We start from the raw sequence: 23,347 nt of genomic DNA, 5'->3' as shown, positions 1-23,347 counted from the left end.
CCTGCTTTCTGTGAAAAACAAGTCACAAGTTTAGCATTCAACCAGAAAAGGTCTAAACACATTTTATGGTAATTTACAGGTTAAATCAGCAAGCTGTGACAATCTATGCTTGACATTAAATTGTCACAATACTATTTCATCATTGTATTCCAGAGATGGGGGGAGGGGGGTGGAGTACTGTATTTATTCAAATCCAAGACAAGGTTTTTTTCTCCCATTCACTAGAAGGTGAGGGGGAATGGGGCTGGGGCCAGACATGCAGGCCCCATAATTGCTGCTGTGTGGCTGGATGGGAGCTGGAGGCAGCATGTACTCTGTTCCCTGTGCCAGACCAGAGCCCCAGCTGGAGCTGGTGCCGTGACCAGAAGGTAAACATGGCACCATAGGGGGCACAGGCAGCAGGGGAACAAGTAGAGGGGAGGGAAATGGTAGGAGGACAGCTGGAAAAGGACTCCACTTGACTCCCTGGTTGACTGCCCCCCCACCATTGCCTGCCCCCCAGCTGCTGTTTGAAATTTAATACAACCTTGCAAAAATTAGATTCTATACATGGAAAGTTACAGCACATTTATAAAGTTTTGAAGTCTAGAGTCTAATTATTTGGGGGAGGGAGGGAGGGCAACCTTGGATTTGGGTAAATTCAGAGTCATCTTGGATTGGGGTAAATGCAATACAGGGCTTGTGTACCATGCCAATACAGTATCAGGCAGTTTCAAAGTGCTAAGCAGTAGAAATCCGTATGGATTTTTGCTGAAACAAGTAGGCAACGTTTCAATAATTAGTTATTCCTTGCCACCGGTATGGGATTCAGCATTCTCTCTGCCCCTTCTTTCCCCCAGCGAGGTGGTGTTTAGGTTTCACCTTGCCCAGAGAAAAGGTTAATTCCTATTAGCATTTTAAAAGAAGCATAAATATGCAGTAATAAATGACTAGCAAAAAACAGTTGCCTTTTTTGGTTTAAGGTTTCTACTTGATTTCTTCATGGTGCAAATACAATGAGAATAAAAGTAAAGATTGGACAAATAGATATGAACAGAAATGCACTGTGTACCTTGTACCTTTATATAACAATAAGCCAAATAGTCTTGAAAGTATGTCACTCTTCTGAATGATCATCAATAAGACTGTATAGATCCATTAATATTAAATGTTTCTAAACTATTGTTTTTAAGCAGACAACAGTCAAAAACATATTTGACGGAGTTATTGGAATGGTCAAGGGCACACTCCCAGGAGGATGGAGGTAGTGGGAATGAAGCTTTTAAGAGTTGGCAGCCCAAGTTGAGTTGGCACAGCCTAGTTATTTGTTCCTCCCAAAAGGTTAGCTATTATACTGTAACGCTGATTAAATGCCAGGCCTCACAGAGCCTTTGTATAGGTAATATTTTTTATTTAAATCTAAATAAAGAACAGTGATGGCTTGTCTAGACTTAAAAGCTAATGGAGACAAAAGTAATATGCGAATTCCAAGCCTAAGAGCTGTTCCATAATTCCACAGGTGGACAGTCCTGCAGGAACAAAGAGGATTCACTGAAGCACTAGCTATTACAAAAATACTTCTTTAATACAGTAAGTCAGGGGTTTTCAACTGGGGGTTACTTGGGATGGCCTCAGAGGGTACTCTGCAGCAGGCACTGCAACCAGCAATTCCGCCGCCACCACTACTCTTGCCAATCAGCCGTGGAGGGCCCCCCCTTGTCAACTGGCTGTCCCCCCCCCCCTTCCCCCAACTCGCCTAGCTGCCAGGGGACACCTGCCTTCTCGACCGGCCGCCAAGGGTACACTGACCCAAAAAGGTTGAAAACCCCTGCAGTAAGTTAAACCCTAGTCACTGTGTTTTGAGATGAGCACCATAAAAACATCATATAACAAACTTAAGAAGGAAAACAAAGAAAGGCAGATAGCCTAAACTGGTATGGGACCATGGATGAAACTGCAAGAATTTGGACCTCCTGAGGACCAGCCCCAGAGAGAATTTCAAATTCATTAAAAGGGACCTTCCCAAACCGAGATGGCAGACAAGCAATGTTGTGGGCCAATCGTGGCACCAGCTGCCATTTTTGTGGCTTATTGCGGTGGCTCTTCCCTATGCCTCCGATTGACCGAGGAGCCCCAGCAGCCCAGCCCCTCACCAGTGGTTGGCTAAAAGGGCTGCCCTTCATACAGCCCTGCCCCTCCCTGTTGATTGGCAGAGAGGGGTGGGACTGAATAAATCAGCCCTCTCAGCCAGTCAGCGGCAGAGGGGGCAGGTGCCATCTTGGCTGCTCCCCTTCATGCTGGTGGCTCCCCCCATGAGGCCGAGACGCAGCATTTTATTTTTAGTCATTTTTTTTCTGGTAATTCCATGCAAAACTGTAGAAACTGCTATTTTTCATACTGTTCACAGAAACCGCCATTTTTTGCAGCTTCCACCAAAATTGCAAAATAATCTGAGTAGGTTCCTGATCATTAAGCATAATTTGCCCATGGGTTACAGTGATTTTACTATCATCAATTAATAACAGAATGCAACTGGTATGCAACCAGAATTGTACTGTTCCCCTTTTTTCCCTTTTGTTGGTACTTAATGAGCTCCCTTGCATCACTTGCTCCATAAAAGCTATATGTCTAACAGCCAGCTATGTCCTCATTCTCTACTTAACCACAGCCCCTCATGTCCCTCCTTAGGCCCTGGGAACCAAAAGTATGGATCCAAACAGCCCACCACCCTAAGTCAGGCAAGTGCTGCAGACTATGGTCAACCACAGGCTATGGAAATTTACTGAACTCACATTAGGGAAAGGGAAAGTAGAAAAGGGGAAACAGCCCCAGCCAGAGGTCACCCACCTCCTACAATTACCCCAAAGTATCAGTGCAAGCACTCCCTACCCAACTCACCCACTGCAAAGCATGCTGGTCTAGGTTCTCTTCTACCCCTTACTGTCAGAGCTACAGCAATTCACAGGATTACCGTGAACCAGTTCCTGATCAAAAGACCTGAGGAAGGGTACAGTGGAACTAGAAAGCTCATCTGCCTTCCTCCCAACTATACAGTTGATTCAGTAAAGGTAACACCCACAATAACCCTTGGCTTTCCCAACCAAGAGTGTTTTGGAACAGTTTGATTATTTTGCGAGTCTGTTGTAGCCTGCCTTATACACAGTAGCCTGACTGACTTCCATTTTACTTTGGGTAAAAAGTGGACAGACACAACAGTTACAACACATTCAGATGAACCAAAGTGAGCCATTTTTTAGAACAGTATAATTGTTTTGTGTGTAGTACATTTCCCTAATTACCCCATCTAGCAAACATTTAGTGTTCCCTGTCCATAATTTTTTTTTCTTACAACTGTAGAGGAAGTCACTGGAAAACCACAAAAATGTACACTGCTCCATGAATAGGTATGGTACATGAAGATTATGTAAACTGGTTCGATTTGAAAAATGACTTCCCCCTCTAACTGAAGCAATCAGATTTCACAGACACCAGAAGGTAAATAACCTTTGTATACTCTGAGTTGCTTAGCTATACTAAAGCTAAGTGACTTGTGTAAGATCACAGCCAGTCAGTGGCAACAGAACCATAAATCTTGTGTCCAAGTACACTACCCTAACCACTCACAACACTCATTTCTCCCATCTGGTTCATGAAGTGTTCATTTGAATTTATGCAATACTTCAAAGTATTGACTCATGATGTCACCTTTGCTAATTTAAGTTTTCATGTTACAGGCCTCTTGCAAATAAATGAAGGGCACTCTGTCAGCTTTAACTGACTTGCGATCTCATTTCCAGTTTCATGTAGTAGCCTTGATTAATATAACAATAATGCTAGGATACGAGAGCTACATTAAGTTAGGCATGCCTGAAAACTGACAGGTTCCAATCTTAGTGCCCTTCATTAATAATAAGTGCATATGCAAAGACTTTGGATCATTAGGTAAACAAGGTGATGTTTAAATATCGCCACATCTCAAATTATACACAATATTCTTCAGTGCTCAGCTGTTATATGCTAGGAAAAACTAACTTATAATTAAACTCTTTTTCACATAAAATTATCTGTTCATGTCACATTTTCAAGGGACCAGTAGCAATTCATGAATCCTAAGAAAGTTTATTTACTGAATTTTCATGGGAGGTAGATAAACGAAGGAGACTGAAAACTAAGGAGTTCATTCCAGCCAGGGACAGCACAGAAAACAAGCCATCTCCCAAGTACTTACAGAAGGGGTAGCTGAGAAAGAAGCAAGATCTTTAATTATTATATGGTGATTACATTTGTCCTTATATACTTTTGACCATCCAGGCAAAGGGAACAGATGTTCCTCTTAAGGATGTGGTCAAATCTCCTGTAGTCTCTGCACTCATATCTCCTTTCAAACCTGTACTGTCATAGTCTTACATGAGATGCACTTGAGCCAAAATTTTGCCTTCTACACTTCCCATTTATGCATTTATCCTAATGCCTTAAGAGTCTCAAAAATAGTTTGATGCCATCAGTAAATAACTGTTACAACAGGGTGGCCAAAATCTGGAACCAACTTCCCAGGGAAGTGGTCCTCACCCCTACCTTGGGCATATTCAAGAGGAGGCTGGATGATCACCTGTCTGGGGTCTTGTGAACCCAGCATTCATTCCTGCCTGTGGCAGGGGGTCAGGCTAGATGATCTGTTCAGGTCCCTCCTGACCCTAGCTACTATGAAACTATGAAACAGGTTCACCCAATTACCTCCCCTAAAAACTGACTGAACTACATCCAGTTGAACCCCAGAGGACCTTAATGGTATCTGCTTGCATTCATTAATACTGTAGTGGCCTCAGGGCCAAATCGCAATTAAAAAAAAAAAAACAGCTGGGAAAAGACCGAGGCCTCATTCAGTTTCTTATGGGAGAGTCTCTGCTCTCCCAGGAAAAACCATGAGTGTATAGATGCTCTGGCTTTTTCTCCCAGAGTAAAAATGGCTGTTCCAGGAGAAAACAACCTGGGAGCAACCAGGATTAAATCCATGCCAGGACAGTAAATGTCTATATATGCTGTGGTTTCTCTCTGAAGAGAATATAGTCCTCCAGTATTCCGCCTTTCACTACCACCCCAAACCAAGCAAGACTCTGTCACTTGCTGGATTCTGCTCTTCCAGCAGGGAGCAGAACACATCCCCTTCACAATCCCCACACTGTGCATCAGGGAAACATGAGCTGACCATGGGTAGTCTGGGTCAGCCAATCGGGGCTTCCCTATGCTGCCCAGACAATGGGAATGTGCAGAGCGTGCTCAGCTGTGTGCACAGAGCTGCTGTGCACCCCCCCCCACCCCTAGTCCTCCTTCCCTGCCACTGCACAATGTCAACTCTGTACAAGCTCTCCACTCCTAAGAGTCTCAGCATTCAAATGTCCGTACACAAAACTCTGGGTAAGTTTTTCTTCTGGGATAATTCTCCCAGATTATCTGAATGTGTGTATGCAACCTAAACTATCAGCATGCACAGACATTTGCTCTCCCAGAAGAAACTCTCCTGAGAATGACTTAACCTTGGTTATTTTTCTCCTGGAGTGGCCACTTTTACTCTGGGAGAAAAAGTTTGAATATCTGTACTCTCATGGTTTCTCCTGGGAGAGCAGTGACTCTCCCAGGGGAAACTAAATGTCTATGAGATTTATGAATACCCTGCCATCACTACTGCAAGACTCATATGGTAGGTAGGGTAAATCACAGGGTAATGCTATGTAGGATTTTAGTCACAGAAATATTATAGCAGGTGGGGTATCCCTGAATCTGGCTAGTTTTGATCTTCACATCTATCTTAACAAGGAAGCAAATTTGAAAACCATGCAATAATTGATGAGAAGTGACTTTCCTTTGAACATAGATGTTTTAGGGTTGTTGACATTATGAACTGATGGAACAGTTAGGTGCCCTTATTATTCTTATCTAGCTTTCAACTCCTATGAAAAACAGTTGAAATGCTTTGCAATTTGCAAGGTTTTGCTTCACTATCTGGTCTAAACTCAATAGGAAAAATGGATGTGTTCCTATATTTAAGCTACTAAGTTCCGATGGACCTGGACAAATTGTCACAGATGCACTTGCTCTTTTCTGTGAAGTAGGATGATAACTCTGCAGTGGAATTAGTCCCAGAACCATGTAAAGATACTTCAAGCTGGTTAGACTGCTTACAACTCAGAATCGTTCTCTCACTGAAACTTGATGAGGAACAGGTCTTTTGAGTCCCATTCACAGCAGCAGCACAGAATTATATGGAGTCTTTATACTGCAATCATTTTATTACAGATAGACTCATCTGCATTCATTTTTCACCATCTGGTTCATCAGTTACAGATTACGACAGACCAAAGGGGAAGGGACAGAACATTTAGGAGTCAAAACTAACTGCTACCAAGAACAAATGACTGAGGGATGTTCTGGGCCAGTCTTTTCCAGCAGAGTCTTTTAGATACACAAGCATTTAATACTTTGTAAGGGTTCACTACTGTTGGTTACCAGCTTTATGATGTCAAGGAGGGAAAGCCTGGAGGTAAACCTCAGACCACAACAAATGGGCTTTCTAAAGTTTTATGTGCTTATATTTCTACAGCAAAGATCAAGAGTGGGCAGTGCATCTGTCTGTGCGCAAAGGATTGCAGGTAATAACTAAGGGAGGCCTATAATTGTCACGAGTGTCAAGCATCTTAGCTTGCTAGTTCAACACACTGTCTATGTGAATACTGAGGCCCTCTAAGATTAGAAGAGTAGGGGATTATGTCTTCATAATATACAAATCAGTAAAAACAGGAGAATTTTTAGAAGTATGAAGTGATTTGCACAGCACAACACTACTGCTGTCGGTCCTCAACAAATTCAAACTGAGTTTATATTAGGAATAAACATATTCCTAAAAGAACAGACATCTCATCAGGCTGAATGAGAAAAATACAGGTCTTCCCACTTTCTTTGGTAAGTTTTGTGCTATACTTGATGAAATAAATGTGATAAGTATGAGGTCATCTTGGTTATCTAAAGAGGACTTACTGGTGCCAGGTGTTTAATCAGAGATCAAATTAAACATCATGCTGGTTCATCTAGGGTTAAAGTTGGATGATATAGTTTACTTGCAGCAATATAGGCTCAGGCACAGTAGCAGTAAAAGTGTTATAGCTGGTGTGTGCTCCTGAGCCGAAGCTCCCTTTTGAAACAGCTCCCAGTGTACATTTGTCCATGCCCTCACTTTCAGGTAATAATGTAAGGGTTTTAAACTAACAAATAAGCTCCCTTATTAAAATACTATGAGATTTTTATGGGTTGCTGTTTGTAAACAGTTTCTATTATCTTCTGGAAAGAATGGATAGCAGCATGCAAGGAAATAAAAACAGCTACTCACACCTCCCAAGATACTGAACACAGGTACCAGAAGCATTCTTGTTAATGCATTAGAAAAGGCTTCCAGCAAACTCTCTTGGGGTAAACACTTTCTGTTGCCAAAAATGTACTATAGTTTATACCTGTCATACAAATGAAATAAAGTTCTACTGGCAGAGGCACTTTCTGACTGGAAGAATTTTGTCCACACTAGGATTTTTGCTAGTGTAAAAATGCCACAAAGCAATTACACCAATATCTAACATTATCGCCTCTAACCAGAAGTGCACCCTGGATTCACTGACAGCACCCAACAAAACCAAAATCCTGCAGGATTTCATTAGAGGTTCTGACAAGCCCTGACATTCATTTATCCTTCCTAAAGACATGATCCGGTAAGTTTTGCCATTGCTATGCAGTTCTAAGGGTAACAAACTGATGCATTTATTACTTTCTGGGGGAAAAAACAGATACCCAGCAGTTTACACTATTATTTCAACTCCAGATCTTACAATTCAGTTTCTAGAACACCATTTTAAATAATAATGGTAACTCCCCACACTTCTTTAACAAGTACAGTATATTTCATTTGACGCAGGAGAAGTGAATACAGTAAAACAATAACAATCATGGATCCTGGTTTTCTCCAATTTAAAAAAGTCCCCAATTTTTGGTTTAAAAAAATGTAACCCCAAATCCACATTTTTCTGTGATTAAAATAAAACAACACTAGTATATATAAATACAATATATATTATGAGCCATCAGATATACTCACACACATACACACGCATGTGTGCGCACACACACACACACACACACATATATACACATAGTGTATGTGTATGTATTCGTGGTTTTATTTTAATCACAGAAAAATGTGGATTTAGGGTTACACTTTTTTTAACCACAAAAAGGATATTTTGGGGTGATATTGTTTATCAGAGAAAACCAGGATCCCCAATAATAATACTGATTCTTTACTGATGTCCTCTGACAGAGATTACAAGAAAAGCTCATCAGATTAGGTAGTGAAATATACAGAAACAATAGCAGGCACATGCATTAAACAGAAAAGAACACCTCTTTGGAAACTGAGCAAATTTTAGTTGCATTAAAGATTAATTTATTGAATAAGGTTATCTGAAGGTGCTCTCATCTTTTGGAATATATAAGTTTGTTGCAACAAATAAACAGACCTGCAGAACCCAATCATTGTTAACGTTACTTCTGATCCACCTGCATTATTTTGTTGGTGGAACTTCTGCAACTGTTGCAAGGTGCTGAAATTCATGTATGCAGGTAATTCGTTTGGAATAAGGAGGAACTGTAATTAAAGCACAGAGCTACGGCTACAAACAAATGCTGCCAAATGAAGCAGATCAGCTGTGCCAGGATGTGGCCTCTGGACACCCTCAGTTTCCCCATTTGCAGAGGTGTGCTCCAAGTTGAGGCATAGTCGGAGATGCCCACACCTGGGGAATTCCCCGCAGAGACATTCCTGGATGGACATCTGCAAGAGGGGAACCCGGGGTTCCCCCATTTTCAGAAGCATGCCAAGTTAGGGCTTAGCAGTGAGATACGCACCCAAAGATCCCCTTGCTGGGCATTCCCAGGCCATACCTCTGCAAACAGAGCAACTTGGACAGGTGTGCCTGAGGCTTCAGGGGCCTAATCCTGCACACTCAGGGAATTCACATCCCTAGGGTGCACAGGATTGGGCCCAGCAGGCCCAGGAGCACCCACCATGGGCAGCTAGAGATTGTGAGCAGCTCCTGGCTGTCCATGCTCTTTTGCTACAAAGCAAACAGACATCCACTAAAAAAAAAGAGCAACACAGAGTTATCCTATCTATGTCAGTGTTTCCCAACCAGTGTGCCATAGCACAAAAGTGTGCCATCAGAAATGAACAGGTGTGCCACGAAATTTTGCCATGGCAATGAGCTACAACAAGTATGAGGATGGGGAATGCCTTAACAGGTGTGCCGAGGAAAAAAATTATTTATCTAAATGTGCCTTGGGCTGGAAAAGGTTTGGAAACACTGATCTAGGTCACGGCCACAAATTTTCCGTATCTGTGGCACAACAAAGGGCGTGGATGTTTATTTGCTTGGCCTTTGTACAGCCGTAAAAAATGTTATGGTGGCACACAGGCAACATCCAAGTCCAGCCTGAAACTCAAGAGATCCCTGGTTTACTACATATATGGTCATAGAAAGCCGCTTCTCAGTCTCAATTCCCAAGCTATAAAATGGAGATAACTCCTAGTACACAGGAGGAAGCAGGAAAATAATTCTTTTTCTTTTGTAAACCGCTCAGATCCTCAGATAGGTGATGTCAAATACTAACTCTATCCAGCAGAAATAAAACAACATTAAGCAACCTTAAAGTTGTACATTGTATTAGGTATTTGCACACAATGCACTGTAATTGATCTAAGCAAAAGGTCCACAAACCTTCATTCAACATAAAAATTACATTTTACTTCACTGAAGCCAATATAAAAGCATGGTATTAAAGCAGTGATCTTCAAATGAAGAAATAATTCTCCCCCAAAATAATTTTCTTATGGCAAAGGTCATTAAGAAGGTTCCTTAAATATGCACAAAAAATCCCAAATTCACCAACCCATTCTCACTGGCTATCCTGGATCAAGGTATTCAGGAATGAATGCCTTAAAAGCTGGTTTATTAATACTATAAGCATCCACTCGAGCAAAAATACTGATAGAACCATGTTAGTACCAAAATGTCAATAACATCACAAAGTAATTGACATTTATACTGAAGCACAATAGCAAAGTTTAGAGATGTGTAACAGTAATCAAGAACACTTCGTTGCATAATCCTAGTATCTATTCACACAAACTCTTTATGTTCTGACTGAGGAAGTGTGATTTGCACAATTACTGTACTTTATCTCAATAAATCTAATAAAACAAAGTCCTGCACTCAGCTACTCACTCCTTTGTGAAATGCGCTGGTGAAGCACTCTGTGTACTCCACATCACTATGCTCACAACTATGCTCACAAAAATGGCTGCATCAGTTTTTATACCTCCCTTTCACCCGACCTGTTCCTCCAAAGAACCTTGCTCCTCTTAATCCCCGCCATCTACCAATATTGCTACATGCTGTTGATGAAAAAATACCCTCCTAAACAATAAGTAAATCTAAATAATTATTTATATACAAATTTCAAGTTACCCATCTTCCTTATAAGCAGGGATCCAAGTTCACCACAGAAAAATGCGGTAAAACCTGAATTTTCTCATTTTAAGGGGAAACCCCCCCAGATTTTCTCATTTTAAGGGGAAATACACAGATTTTCCCCTTTAAAGGAGAAAAATGCAAGAAACAGTGGGTTTGCCCTTGCAGGCTGGCAGAGTTCCAGCCTGCAAGGGGCTGTGGGGAGCAGAAGGAGGGCGATCAGGCAAGGGGTGCCACATGCATGTGCATGCACACAGATGCATGTGGCACCCAGGCAGCCTGGAGAGCAGCTCCCGCAGCTCTCCACAGGTAAGTCTGAGGGGATGGGAGGGAGAATGAGGCCCCCATAGAAAAGGAGGGAATTGGGCAGGCTAGGGATGCTGCCCAGCCAGGGTGGTGTATGAGACTTGGGCCCTCGGGTTGGAATGCACAGACACAGGGCCCAGGAAGGGAGAGAGACAGAGCCGCAGGCGGCTTGTCTGGGGGTGGCAGGGGGGGGCTGGTTCCCCACCACTACAAGCACTTCTGGGGGCCAGGGCATGTGCCCTCCAGATTTGTGCATGTGGCAGGGACGGATGTGGGCTGGTGGCTACAGGCTTGGGGTTCCCCACCCTGCAGCCCTCCCCCTGCGGCCTCCGCAGCCCAGCGGGCAGGACCTAGCATGGCAAGGCAGAGCGAGATGGGGTGGCTCGGTGCCACCACTTGGAGACCCATGCCCCAGCAGCAGCAGGGGTGGAGGCATGGAGTTGTGGCCCCCATTGCTGCCAGGTGTGCAGGGAGTGCCTCACCATGGCAGCACGGGGCTCCTGGCAGCAGCACCGAGCCTCCCATCCTGCTCTGCCTTGACACACAGAGTCCCACCTACTGGGCTGCAGGAGCCCCTGGACTGGAGAAGGACAGCAGGGTGGGGAGCACTAAGCCCGCATCCATGAACCTGGATGCGCCTCCCCACAAGCTCCACTCCCACCATGGGGGACGGGGAGCCAGGTTCTGCACTCTGCTGCAGTCACAGCAGCTGCCACCTCCCACAGGTGGCAGCTGGGGCTCAGGTACTGCTGGGTTGCTGAGGAGAGTGGGGGGGAAGACAGAGACAGGGTCTGTGGACCTGACATCCTTGACCCTGTAGCCCTGGCAGCTGGAGGCCACCTCCGGCAGGGCTGGGGGCAGGATGGGGCACCATGGGTGGAGAATGAGGTGCCCCAGCAGGTCCCAGGGGGCTGTGGGTCAGGAGTGAGGGAGTCAGGGGCAATGGCATGGGCAGGGCACTGGATATCAGGGCTGCTCAGCACCACAAAACAGGTTATGGGGGGGGCGACAACTGAAGCTCAACTTGCATCCTGGTGAGCAGAGGGAGCAGGGGAAGCTCTGATCAATAAAAAAAATGCAAAATCAAATGCCAAAAATGTATAGATATTTATAATTTATTTTATTATAGTGACTGAGGCACTGGTAGGCTTCTATATTGCTTTAAATTGTAAACGTATCAATAAAACTGTGTTCAACTGATACCAATATAGAGCAGCATTTGCAAAAATGAAGATTTTGGGATTTTAATCAGACAATGTGTGATTTTTATCAGAGAATCTGTAATTTTTAAACAGAGAAAAGCAGGATCCCTGTTTATAAGCAATAGCAAGGAGATTGCAAAGTAACAAAGGAGTTAGATACTCTCTTAATTCATCATAGTAAGCAGGAGAGTAAGGAGAGGTTTTTTATTTCCTAACTAATTTATTACTTACTCTGGATATGGAGGGTCATCCTGAATAACCAGAATACAAGGTCGAGAAATGAGAACAGCTTGTGGAAGTATAGCAGCTTCCTAACAGAGCTCTGTAACTCAGTCATAACAATGATCTAGGGCAGGGGTTTTCAACCTTTTTTAATAAGCGTACCCCCGACAGCTGGACGTGGAGCAGTGAGGGGGAGGTGGTATGCAGCAGACGCGGAGCTGGGGGGAGTGGCACGCAGCCAGACACGAAAAAGCGGGGTGGTGGATAGTAGCTGTGTGGAGTGGTGGATGGTGGCAATGGTGCAAGCTTCCCTGCCCCCTCTCCCCCTGTGTCCAGCCAGTTGGGTGGTGCCTGTGCAGCCTGCAGAAGGGCGCTAGTGCCCTTGCGCCCCCCCCCCCCCCCTGTTTCTGGGAAATCGGGCAAACGGGCGTTACTGCCCTTGGCCCCCCCCCCCCGCCCTGTTTCTGGGAAATGGCAGTGCAGGCTGGTGGGCAGTGCCACTCTGTCCCTACCCACCTGCTTGTACCTCCTAGGGCCTTCCCAAGTACCCCCAGGGGTACTCATACCCCTGGTTGACAACCCTTTATCTAAGACAATTACTTCCAAGGCCTGTCTACTTCTTTCACCGGAGCTATAGGACCTTCAATGCAAGCAATATGTATAATCTGTTTGCTCTTCATTCTCTGAACCTTAAAATAAAGCTATAGGCAAGCCAGCCTGTACTCTAGGTACTTATGAAAAAAATCATATCATAATGCAAAATTATTGCCAATGAAATTATTTTGAGTCCACCCATCTCTTCAACAGCTTTAGAAAAAGAGAGGAAAATAAAAATAAATACTTGTAACCAGTACATGCATGATCTCTTTTGTGTGCAAGGATCCAATCACAACCATTTTCAGTCAATAATCCTCTATTAACCACAAGTCTTTCAAAGAAGACAAGATAGAGCTAATGTCCCCTCTAATCTTAGCTGACCTCTGAGGCTAGATGGCAGAATAACGTAAGGAGCTCCCTTCCCCAACACTCCAAGAATGAGCCACAGCATCACTCTCCACTGCTAATTTTTTTTCAGTCTAGTTAAGACAGAGCATATCCAAAATGAAGCCACATTCCAGTAAGAATAACTTGCCCAGTCAAGAAAGCAGCAGCAATTCAATTTGAGCAGACTGAGTACAACCAACCAATCCAGCTTGAATTATTTTTTTAAAATAGTGATATACACAAAAACATGACCACTGTATTTTTAGACAATGCAGCAAAAGTTGAAAACTTGTGAAATTAAAGATTATTGATCCAACTTTGGTCAGCATTTTGACGGTAATTTTCTGGGCAAAAAGTAATTTGCTACAAGTATTTTCCCCCTCTACTTATGAAATATAGACTATATTATATCACCAGAAAATTAAAAATTGGGTTATCGACAAATTCTAAAAATTGATCAAAATTTTAAAAATGTATTTTGGTCCACACATTTAAAACCCGGCCAATAAAAACATGTGCTCTAAAGCACATACAACTTAAAAAACCCTCTTTATTATACATACCAGATGCATTTGATTGGATTTACTTAAAACTTAAACAGTACTTTAGAATGAGTTATAAATAACTTCCTATAGAAATACTAGCAGTTTTAAACATTCTTGAACTAAAAATACATGGCCTTTGTATATACAAGCATGAATGGCAGATGAAATTAGTTCCTACTGAACTATGAAAAGCAATATGCAGAATATGAGTGTGTGCAGTTATGACATTTATATATTTTATTAAAACCTTCTGCTTCACAGCTATACATGAATTCCTCGGCTCTTGAAACAGCACCAGTTTCAGCAATGTCCCTTTTTAGGCTATCAGAACAAAACAGCAGCTTGTCATGCCAAAAGAAAAAAAAGTCCCTCACAATGGTGCTTACCTTCTTCTCAAATCTTCTCAAATAAAATCAAGTGCTCTGAACTTTTCAGCTGCCTAAAGTACATAAAAGCTACACAGGATATAGAGGGAACCAAGCGCCTTGCATAAAAGTCTAATTTATTTCTTTGAGATGGCGGGAAAAGCTATTTTGAAGAAAGGGATGGACAGGGTAAAAGACCAAGACCATTCCAGAACCCAATCCTGTCCTTTCTTTTAAAAAACGAACAGGAAAAAAAAAAAGAAATCAGGCTAGAAATAAATGTCACCAAAAAAAAACCCAGATGAACTGTGTGCCATGATGTCACGGCACCTGCAATCCACTTCTCTGGATGAAAAACGTCACCTATTGTCCTGTCCATTCAAGAGGCAAATATGTTCTCCCAGGGCCTGAGGGGCCTGGTCCTTGGGAATTCCTAGGCAGGATCAGACCCTAAAGCAGGGGTGAGCAAAATGCGACCCCAGGGCTGGATGCCACTCTATCCAGCCCGCAGGGCCCCTAAAAAATTTAGAAAATTAATTTTGATCTGCCAGGGCTGCCTGTCATGCGGCCCTTGATGGCTTGCCGAAACTCAGTAAGCAGCCCTCCGCCTGAAATAATTGCCCACCCCTGCCCTAAAGCCCTAAAAGCGCACCTGGCCAGCTTTTCCCACTTCGCTAGATGCATCCCTGGGCTTCCCCACTTACCCAGACCTGCCCCAGGGATTTTCAGTGGCTCATCTGTGTACACAGGGGAAGTCCAACTTTCCCCTCTTACCCAGACAAGTCCTCAGAGACCCCAGGAGTAGGTCTTGGTAAGTGGTACCCAGTAGGGCTGCGAAAAGCTGCAGTCCCTGATTTGATCTGGCCCAATTTGGTAGCCAAATCTCCGAATCCGAATCAAATCAGAGAACCCTTTAATCTCTCTGAATCCAAACAGAACCCTCCAAATCGATTTGGAGAGACTTGGAAAGATTCAGTGATTTGGACATAGACACAGCTTTTAAATTTAAATGTTTTTTCTACATACCTCTAGGTAGCAGGCAGATTGTGACTGCTGTGATGGTGGGGCGCATGGAGTGTCCCACAGAAGTGTGGGGCACTCCCCATCACGCTCAGCAGCAGACCTGGAAGTGGACTAGAAGCACTTGCGGTCCACTTCCATGTCCACCAGAGAGCATGCAGGGGACACACACCCCCGCACTCCCCTGGCTTAGCAACTGGTGCCCCTGGGTCTGGGGAGGCACCCGGGGTCCCCCTGCAGCCAATCACCAAGCCAGGAGGGAGAGTGCGAGGAGGCCCCCCCCGCCTGCGCACTCTCTGGCAGTGGACCAGAAATACTTCTGGTCCATTTCCAGGCTCATTGCTGAGTATGTGGGGGGCCACACCATGCTCCTGTGGGACGCTCCATCCACCCCAGCATTACAACATTCATGAGCCGCCTGCTACCTCAAGGTATGTAGAAAAAACAGTTAAAGCTGTGTCTATTTCCAAATCACTGATTCTCTGAATTAGCATCAAATCTTCAGATTTGGATTCGGTCGAATCGAATCAGGGACAGTGATCTGAATCAATGAATCAAATCACCGTGCCCGATTCAGGCTGAATCCAAATCGGGATCGAATAAGGACTGCTTTGCACACCCCTAGTACCCAGTGTGGAGGCATGGGGAGTTGAAGATTCAATAGGTTTCAAGCCTCCATGCCAGGACCTGCACGGGCTTTCCCCACTTATGAAGACCACACCCAGAGTAGGTCTCTAAACAGGGAAGCTGAGGTTCCTAAGATCTCCTCGGATGCCTCTCTAAGTGAGGAAAGCCGAAGAGATGCTCTGAAGGCTTTCCTCAAGCCCCCAGACCACCTGCTTGGGGTAGCTGGAGAGAGCAGGAAGCTCAGGATGCCCACCCTCTCCCACCACATAGCTAACAGACATCCACTGCAGTAAAGTGGCAGGCTTGATTAGTGTCTTTTGTCACACCACTGATTTGCTTCTCATATGCATGACAAAGGGTAGATATGTTTATTTGCTCTCCATAAAAATTTTTATGGCAGCTCAAATGAGATTTCAGGCGATGTCTGTTTCTACCCTCAAAGGATAGTGGGTTTGCTCCAGACAGCATCTGAGGAAGAGCGAAAGACTGTAATAACAGTCTCTCACTAACTGATCTCACCCCAGTAAAGATACTTTTTAACCTCTCTGTCAGATTGAAATCAAAAACGTAACTCAGCCCATCTACAGTGTTCACCACCTGTGAATGGCAAATGCATCAAAATCGTAATGGGCAATTCCAGTTAAGACAGAATTGGCCTCAACGCCTTTATCCTGTTTACCATCTCTATCTGCCAGGAAGTCATACCACGCAGATTGTATCGTCAAATATCAAACTTCTGGAAAACTGAGAAGAAAATTGCATTAAAAAACCTGTTTAAAAACTTCATGAAGTACCATGACATGTATATGAGGTTCTATTTCAATACTCTCTCTCTCAGCATTAAACATCAGTGCCATAAGGTAACTACAGAATATAAAAGCAGCTGGACTCCCCATGTGTAAGCATGAGCAATTTCCAATACCTATAAACAGAATCACTGCTAAAGGTTGATGAGAGAATAAACCCATTAAAAGTTTCACCTTTAAAACCAGCTGACATTGCTTTAAATAGAGAAAGTGACAATAAAGCTGTAATGAGTATACAAGGCCTCCAAACATTTCATTTCATCACATTTAAGTAATAAAAGTTATTTTTAAAAGAGCAAAGGATGTTATTTCCTTTGGCCTTAATAAGACCTTTCACCCTTGCTATTTGTACTCCACTCTTATTATCCAATTTAGACACAAAATGCTTTAAAGAAAATAGTAAGGCTTGTTCTCTCAATTATCAGATGTTTATTAACAAAATTGGAACTTTTATAGGAAAGAATTATGTTTAGTAATTAGTAAACGCTATACATTTCTGCTCCCACAAAGTAATTACTGTTATAAAGGCACTCCCACGTACTAGTTCGCTGTCACTACTGTACTGAACAACAAAGAGAAATCAGTGTGTTCTGAAATCAGCAGCTAGACCTGCATGGCTTAGTACTTCCACATACTTTTCAGAATGAATTATGCAGAATTACAAGCGAGTTAACTATTTATTTTTGCCATGAGCAGGTCTATAATTAGCAGACTTTGGTCATCTTGAATGATTCAATGACAGCATGAAAAACAAAAACAAAAAACCCCTGACATATAGCTCTACTGTGTCTACTACTCTTACAGAGACCTGAGGAAAAATACTGTGGTACCTGAAAGCGTATCTAAGTCTATCCCAATCATGCAGTTGGTCCAATAAAATATATCACCCATGAAAATCCATACATAACACAATCCATCCAAACACATTCACCCAACCATGTGGGCCACTGAAAAATCAGCCCACCTTCAGTTTTCACTTGGCAGGGCAATTCTGGTTGTTAAAAGTATTTTTTTTCTTTGCAAAAAATTATTTCATAGAATCACAGAATCATAGAAAATTAGGGTTGGAAGGGACCTCAGGAGGTCATCTAGTTCAACCCTCTGCTCAAAGCAGGACCATCTCCAACTAGATCATCCCAGCCAAGGTTCTGTCTTGCTGGGTCTTAAAAACCTCTAAGGAAGGAGATTGCACAGGCTCTCTGCATAACTTGTTCCAGTGTTTTACTACCATCCTGTGAGAACGTTTTTCCTGAAATCTAAACTAAGCTTCCTTTGCTGCAAATTGAAGCCATTACTCTTTGTTCTGTCATCTGCCATAACTGGGAACAGTCTAGCTTCTTCAGTGGTGACTGGTGCTTCCCAAGTCTGGGGAGGGTGGGGAGGCACATTTTGTATTTCCAAACTGTACGGCAATCAGTGTAGTCCCACCTTGAGTCCCATTATTTCACTGCAAAATGTGGAAAGTGGTATATAAAGATAATTAAGGCATTTGGAAACAGATGGAAACCTAAGCAATTTTTAATTATTATCAGTGAAATATAACTTCAACATAAAACTACAGCTTGTATACATTTCAGCTCTTCCAGCATGTCACATACAGTAAATGTTCTTGTAGTACTAAAATGTATGACTCAGTATTCCTCCAATTAAAAGTAAACTGAGGACAGGAAAGGATCGTCTGTCTACCTTGTAAGCATAAGAACAAAAATGCCCAAAGAAACCTTGAATATTAGTTTATGGGAAGGTGGACAGGCAAAGAAAAGTATGTCCTCCAGCTTCTTGCCAGAAAACTAGTATGTCCAACTTGAGGCTGAAAATGAAAATTTAAAAAACATAGCCTTATTCTTTTCTTTGCAAATACCACAAAATAGCAATTGAAGTCTGGTGCACTTGGGAAAGACCACCTGTGGCTAATTGCATTTACTTTTCCTAAAACATCAGGTTAGATTAGAAGCAAAATATACTGCATGGCAGTCTGTGAAAAAGCTTTATTTCTTCTGTCATTTGGTAGTATCCACAGGGAAACTGAGGTGTAGAGCAGATTTCACTTTTAGACATGGATCAGATAAACTGTACAGTCATCGGCCCAAGATTTTTAAAGTGCATGATGGCAGATTTTTCATTAGCCAGTAAGTAATTCAGTTCTCATTTTTATTGTCCAAACCTAGCTTTTGGTTGTAACCTGTCCAAGTTTGTCATGGGGTGTTGGCTCCTCCTTTGGTTATGGTTACGAGAAGGTGTTTGCATTCAAACAACAACACACACACACACACACACACACACACACAATTCTTCAGTCCCTCCCCACCTCCTCCCTAGACGCACATTCACACCCAGGACACAGAAAATCCTTATAATGCATCACTGCCTTAGCCTCCCATGAACCTCAGGGGAGAGCTGCATTCTGTAAATTGAATCACCTCCCAGCTGAAGAGGGATCTGGAAAGGAAGGAGAGCAAAATGGTGCTTCTTCTCCCCTCAACATCAGAACAATTTTAAGGAAACTCTTCTTCAATGGAAAAATCTTATTTTCTGTTTCCTATGCAAGATAAAAAGCATGCACGAGGGCAAATTAGGTTATACCATGCTTTCATGATATTCAGCATTCAAACTAGACATTTAGGAAATCAAATAAGCTTGTACCATCTGATATTTCACTAACAATTTTTAAAAGTTTATTTTACTACATAATACCAAATGTAAAGTGGTAAGGAGGCTGTTAGGAGAAAGTTTAACTAGAAAAGATTAAAAAATTATATATTTTCATTCACTAATGTGTTTCCTTCAATAACTTTAAATTAAAATGGACTCTAACGTAAAGCCTCAGAATACTTGCTGAGCCTAGTTAGGGCTGAACTCATTAAGCCCAAATTAAATTTTTGCAGATGTATATAAAAGTGAACAAAATCTGCATTCAAAACACATAAAATGATACCAGGCTAATACTAGGCTGAAAAATCAGGACTTTGGGAGGGTAAAGTGGGGGACAGAATCTTGCTCAACAGACAGAATTAAAAAGTCCTGCAAGCAATATCCTTTGCAAATAAATTATGATTCCCGACTAAGCATGACTATGCTGCAAAAACATTTTTTTAACCCATTCATCATCTGGTTTTCATTTCTGCAGCAAGTACACAGATTCATTCTCTTTTGTCTTGCAACATTAAACCAAGTAAATTGCCAGTGGCAAAGTAAACATAATAATGCTTTGTGTAAGGTTTCCAAGATGCTGGTTGGAGTTCTGCACAGGAAAAGTATTTCTGTCCTCTGGGTTACGACATTCTGTTATTTAAATATTAATAAAACAGTGATGTAAACCACATTAGAAAGGAAAACAAATCTTTTCAATTAAATTTATTTTTAGAACAAGTCTTAGGATCCCGAATACAACAGCATTTTCTGAACACAGTGGTTTTTTCCCTTAAGACTTCTGACTGGCAAAATTCCATAATCTGCTCGGTGGTGGGAGGTGAACTTTTGTTGAAAAAAAACACAGGCAACTTAAAGGACACAGGACATTTCTAAATGGGCTGCCAAAATACTGGCAAAGGCAAAGTACTGAAAAAAATCAGTTACCAAAGTTTAACAGTGTTCAGGTCAGGGTTAAATATAAAAGCTATGAATTTTTGTGAAAAGCTTGGCTATTGGGAGGAGATTTCCAAGAAGAATTAATAAACTAAACCTGTGAAAGGCACAATAAAGAAAATTAGCTTACAACACAACAGAAACACAGTAATAACAATAACATGAATTCAACCTCAGTCTGGCCTGCACCAGATTGTATCGTTACATCTCTATGTAGAAAATATTCAAAAACTGGTTATTTTTAGGGGGAAAAATACATTCCTGTAACATTTCTGAATAACAGCCAGCAATGCAGGGCTATGTCAAAATGATGGACTAACCCAAGCATACAACTTTAAGCACCATGGTCACAGGAAACAGAGGCCAAGGTTAAAATGTGACCTGTTGTGGGAGGATTTAGTTAATCTCAGGCTTCATGTGGAACACATTTTTCTTGAACAAAATTGTTAAGCATGGGGTTAGGACTATTTTATGCTTACTAAACAAATATAACCACTCAGGCTCACTCTACACTTCCATGAATAAAGTTGTGGGCAGGTCTCCCTCACACGTTCTCAACAGATCAGTTTAGAAATGAGACCGGGTTTTGAATCGTACTGTTCCACATACTGTAAACAATATCAAGGAAGTATTATTCATTCTGTATTTGGAGAAAAACTCTACTGTAGATTTCTTCAAAACTATTTCTCTCATTTCCACAAAAAACACCTGCTGAGGACAGCTGGAATTCCAGCAGCTATTAATAACTCTACTAACTAACCACAGCATCTTTCTGGAGGAGGACTGGAAATGCACAACAGGCTTTTAAGAACAAGTGTACAAGTGGCCTTCCATGACAGACAAGTATTATCTCCATTGCCTTTTACAGAGAAGGAAAATAAGACACAGAACTTGTGCATGACAATGCACATGAAGGAAAACTGGAAATCAGAAATGGAACCCATGTCATACAACTCCCAGTCCCATGCTTCAACAGAACAACTCCTCCTTTCCTGAGCACAGCTTCCATGCTTGCTCAAGATTCCCCACTTTATGCATGTGCATACCTATGCATGTTTGCATGGATACAGCCTTGTCCAGCAGAATGATAAGTAAAATTTTGTTGCATTTGCAAAATAAAACATTCATAAGTACTCTGTGTATATAGCTGTGCTTCCTTACTGGCAAAATTTTGATCAATAAGAAAGTCTAAAAGGATATTATTAAGATCATGTAGGCCATTAAAGTGTCAGCAAAAAACACCCCCATCTTTTAACCTATCTAACACTCCTGGGTTACAGCCCATGTTGCTGTTTAAACCAGCACGAAGAATCTCTTTCATCAGCAGCAGCAGGGAAGGATATAAATCAAGAAAATGGTTGCACTAGTTACAAAACATATTTGACACACACAAAGCATTCAAGTATAATAGCAGATAAATCAGGACATGCTCGGAAGTGCAGATAAAGGAGTTTATTAACTATTATTACACTTTCTCTGTTTGTGCGTACAGAAGAGAGATTTGAGCACAAAGAAAAGAAATGTGAACAAAAGGAGACTAGATTTCCAGTATACAATGACTACTAGAGGGAGAGAAAAAGGAGCATTAAGAAGCATACATTTAACTAAAAGAGGGCCTCTCTCAGATCCATCACTGATGGCTTTAACTGTGCTACCAAGGACCCCAACTGCTCAATATAAAAATAGCTAAAACTCTGCGTCAGTAAAAACTGAGGTATTTAACAAGAATGATGTTAAGATGTCTTAAACCAAAAATAAAAGAACATAGATGGGTATAAATTTTTAAAACAATAATACAGATGCACAACATATAGAAATATTCTTACAAGACGGCTCGTATACTTCATGATAAAACAGGCTTCTTTTTTTCCCCATCTAATAACCATAGAGTAGGTCAAAGTACAGTTCACATACTCAGGTACGTATGTACCAACATAACAGGGGGAACAGAAAAACAGACACAAAGCTGTACATCTTCCTGCCCCTGCCTGAGGGCCAGATGGTAGACTAATTAGTGCAAGAGAATAAAAAAAGAGAGAAAGAATTTGAAAAAAAGAAAATGTCAGCATATACCCAAGGACAGTGTTTAGCAGCAACGTTTCAAAAATGTTAAGTTTGGAGCTCTGTTTCCTTTTTAATTAAAAAAAGCATATGCTCACACCTAGCATATCCTAAAACAAAGGTGGCTAACCTGCAGCACATGTGCCACAAGTGGCACAAGTAACCTCTGTGTGAGGTACATGGCAGGTTGGAGAGAGGACAGGAAGCAGTGTAGCAGATCAGGCAGGGAGCAGAAAGCAGAACAGCATATTGGGCAGGGGAAGGGATGGGAGTAGCAGTCAAGTGCAGATGCAGTGCTAATTTGTGGTAAACCTGCCAAAAAGGATAGCCCCCACTGTCCTACAAGAGAAGTCTGGGAAAAACATACATGTTAATGTAAATGTAAAATGACTTCTCAACACCAGTGTGCACCACAATCACCCACATGACTTGAGTCCACAAGAGACTTTATAGCCTACAGAAATCAACCCTCAAGGAAGATGAAAGCAAGGAAGAAAGAAAGCAAAGAGGTTATGGCATCTTCACCCTTGAGAGCTTTTAAGGGCAGGTTAGACAAAACACTTGTCTGAAATGATAGGGATGATTCTGCCTTGAGCAGGGAACTGGAACAGATGACCTCATAGGCTGGGCACAGAAGTTGCATATAAATGGGTATAAATGATTGGAAACCAGTTCTGATCTTTAGCACAACAGAAGTTCAGTGTACATAAACCACTTTCAAAATGGCTAAAACTGGTTTAAGATAAGCCTGGATGGATGTAGTATCAGACTTAACTGATTTAGGTTAAATTGGTTTACTGAACTTCTGTGCCAGATCCCCTCCAGAGTCAAGTTAACTCAGAGTCCCCCCATCATCCCAGGATTCTTTGCACCTCCCCTGCAAACTCCCCCTCACAGGGTGGGCAAGCTAGGCTTGGCCCAAACTGTCTGCTTCAGCCAAGCAGGGAGGCATGCTCTAGCACCCCCAACTTCTGGCCTGAGCCACCGCAGGCGTGTGGCTGCATTTCTGGAATCAAAATGAATGCCTGTTCACTTACTTATCAGTTCAATCTACGCAGTTTAGATTAAACTGCAAAG

The sequence above is a fragment of the Alligator sinensis genome, unplaced genomic scaffold (genome assembly GCF_000455745.1).
Source record: "Alligator sinensis unplaced genomic scaffold, ASM45574v1 scaffold59_1, whole genome shotgun sequence".
NCBI classification, from domain to species: Eukaryota; Metazoa; Chordata; order Crocodylia; family Alligatoridae; genus Alligator; species Alligator sinensis.
The sequence above is the reverse complement of the archived record's forward strand: the minus strand, read 5'-3'. Positions refer to the sequence as shown.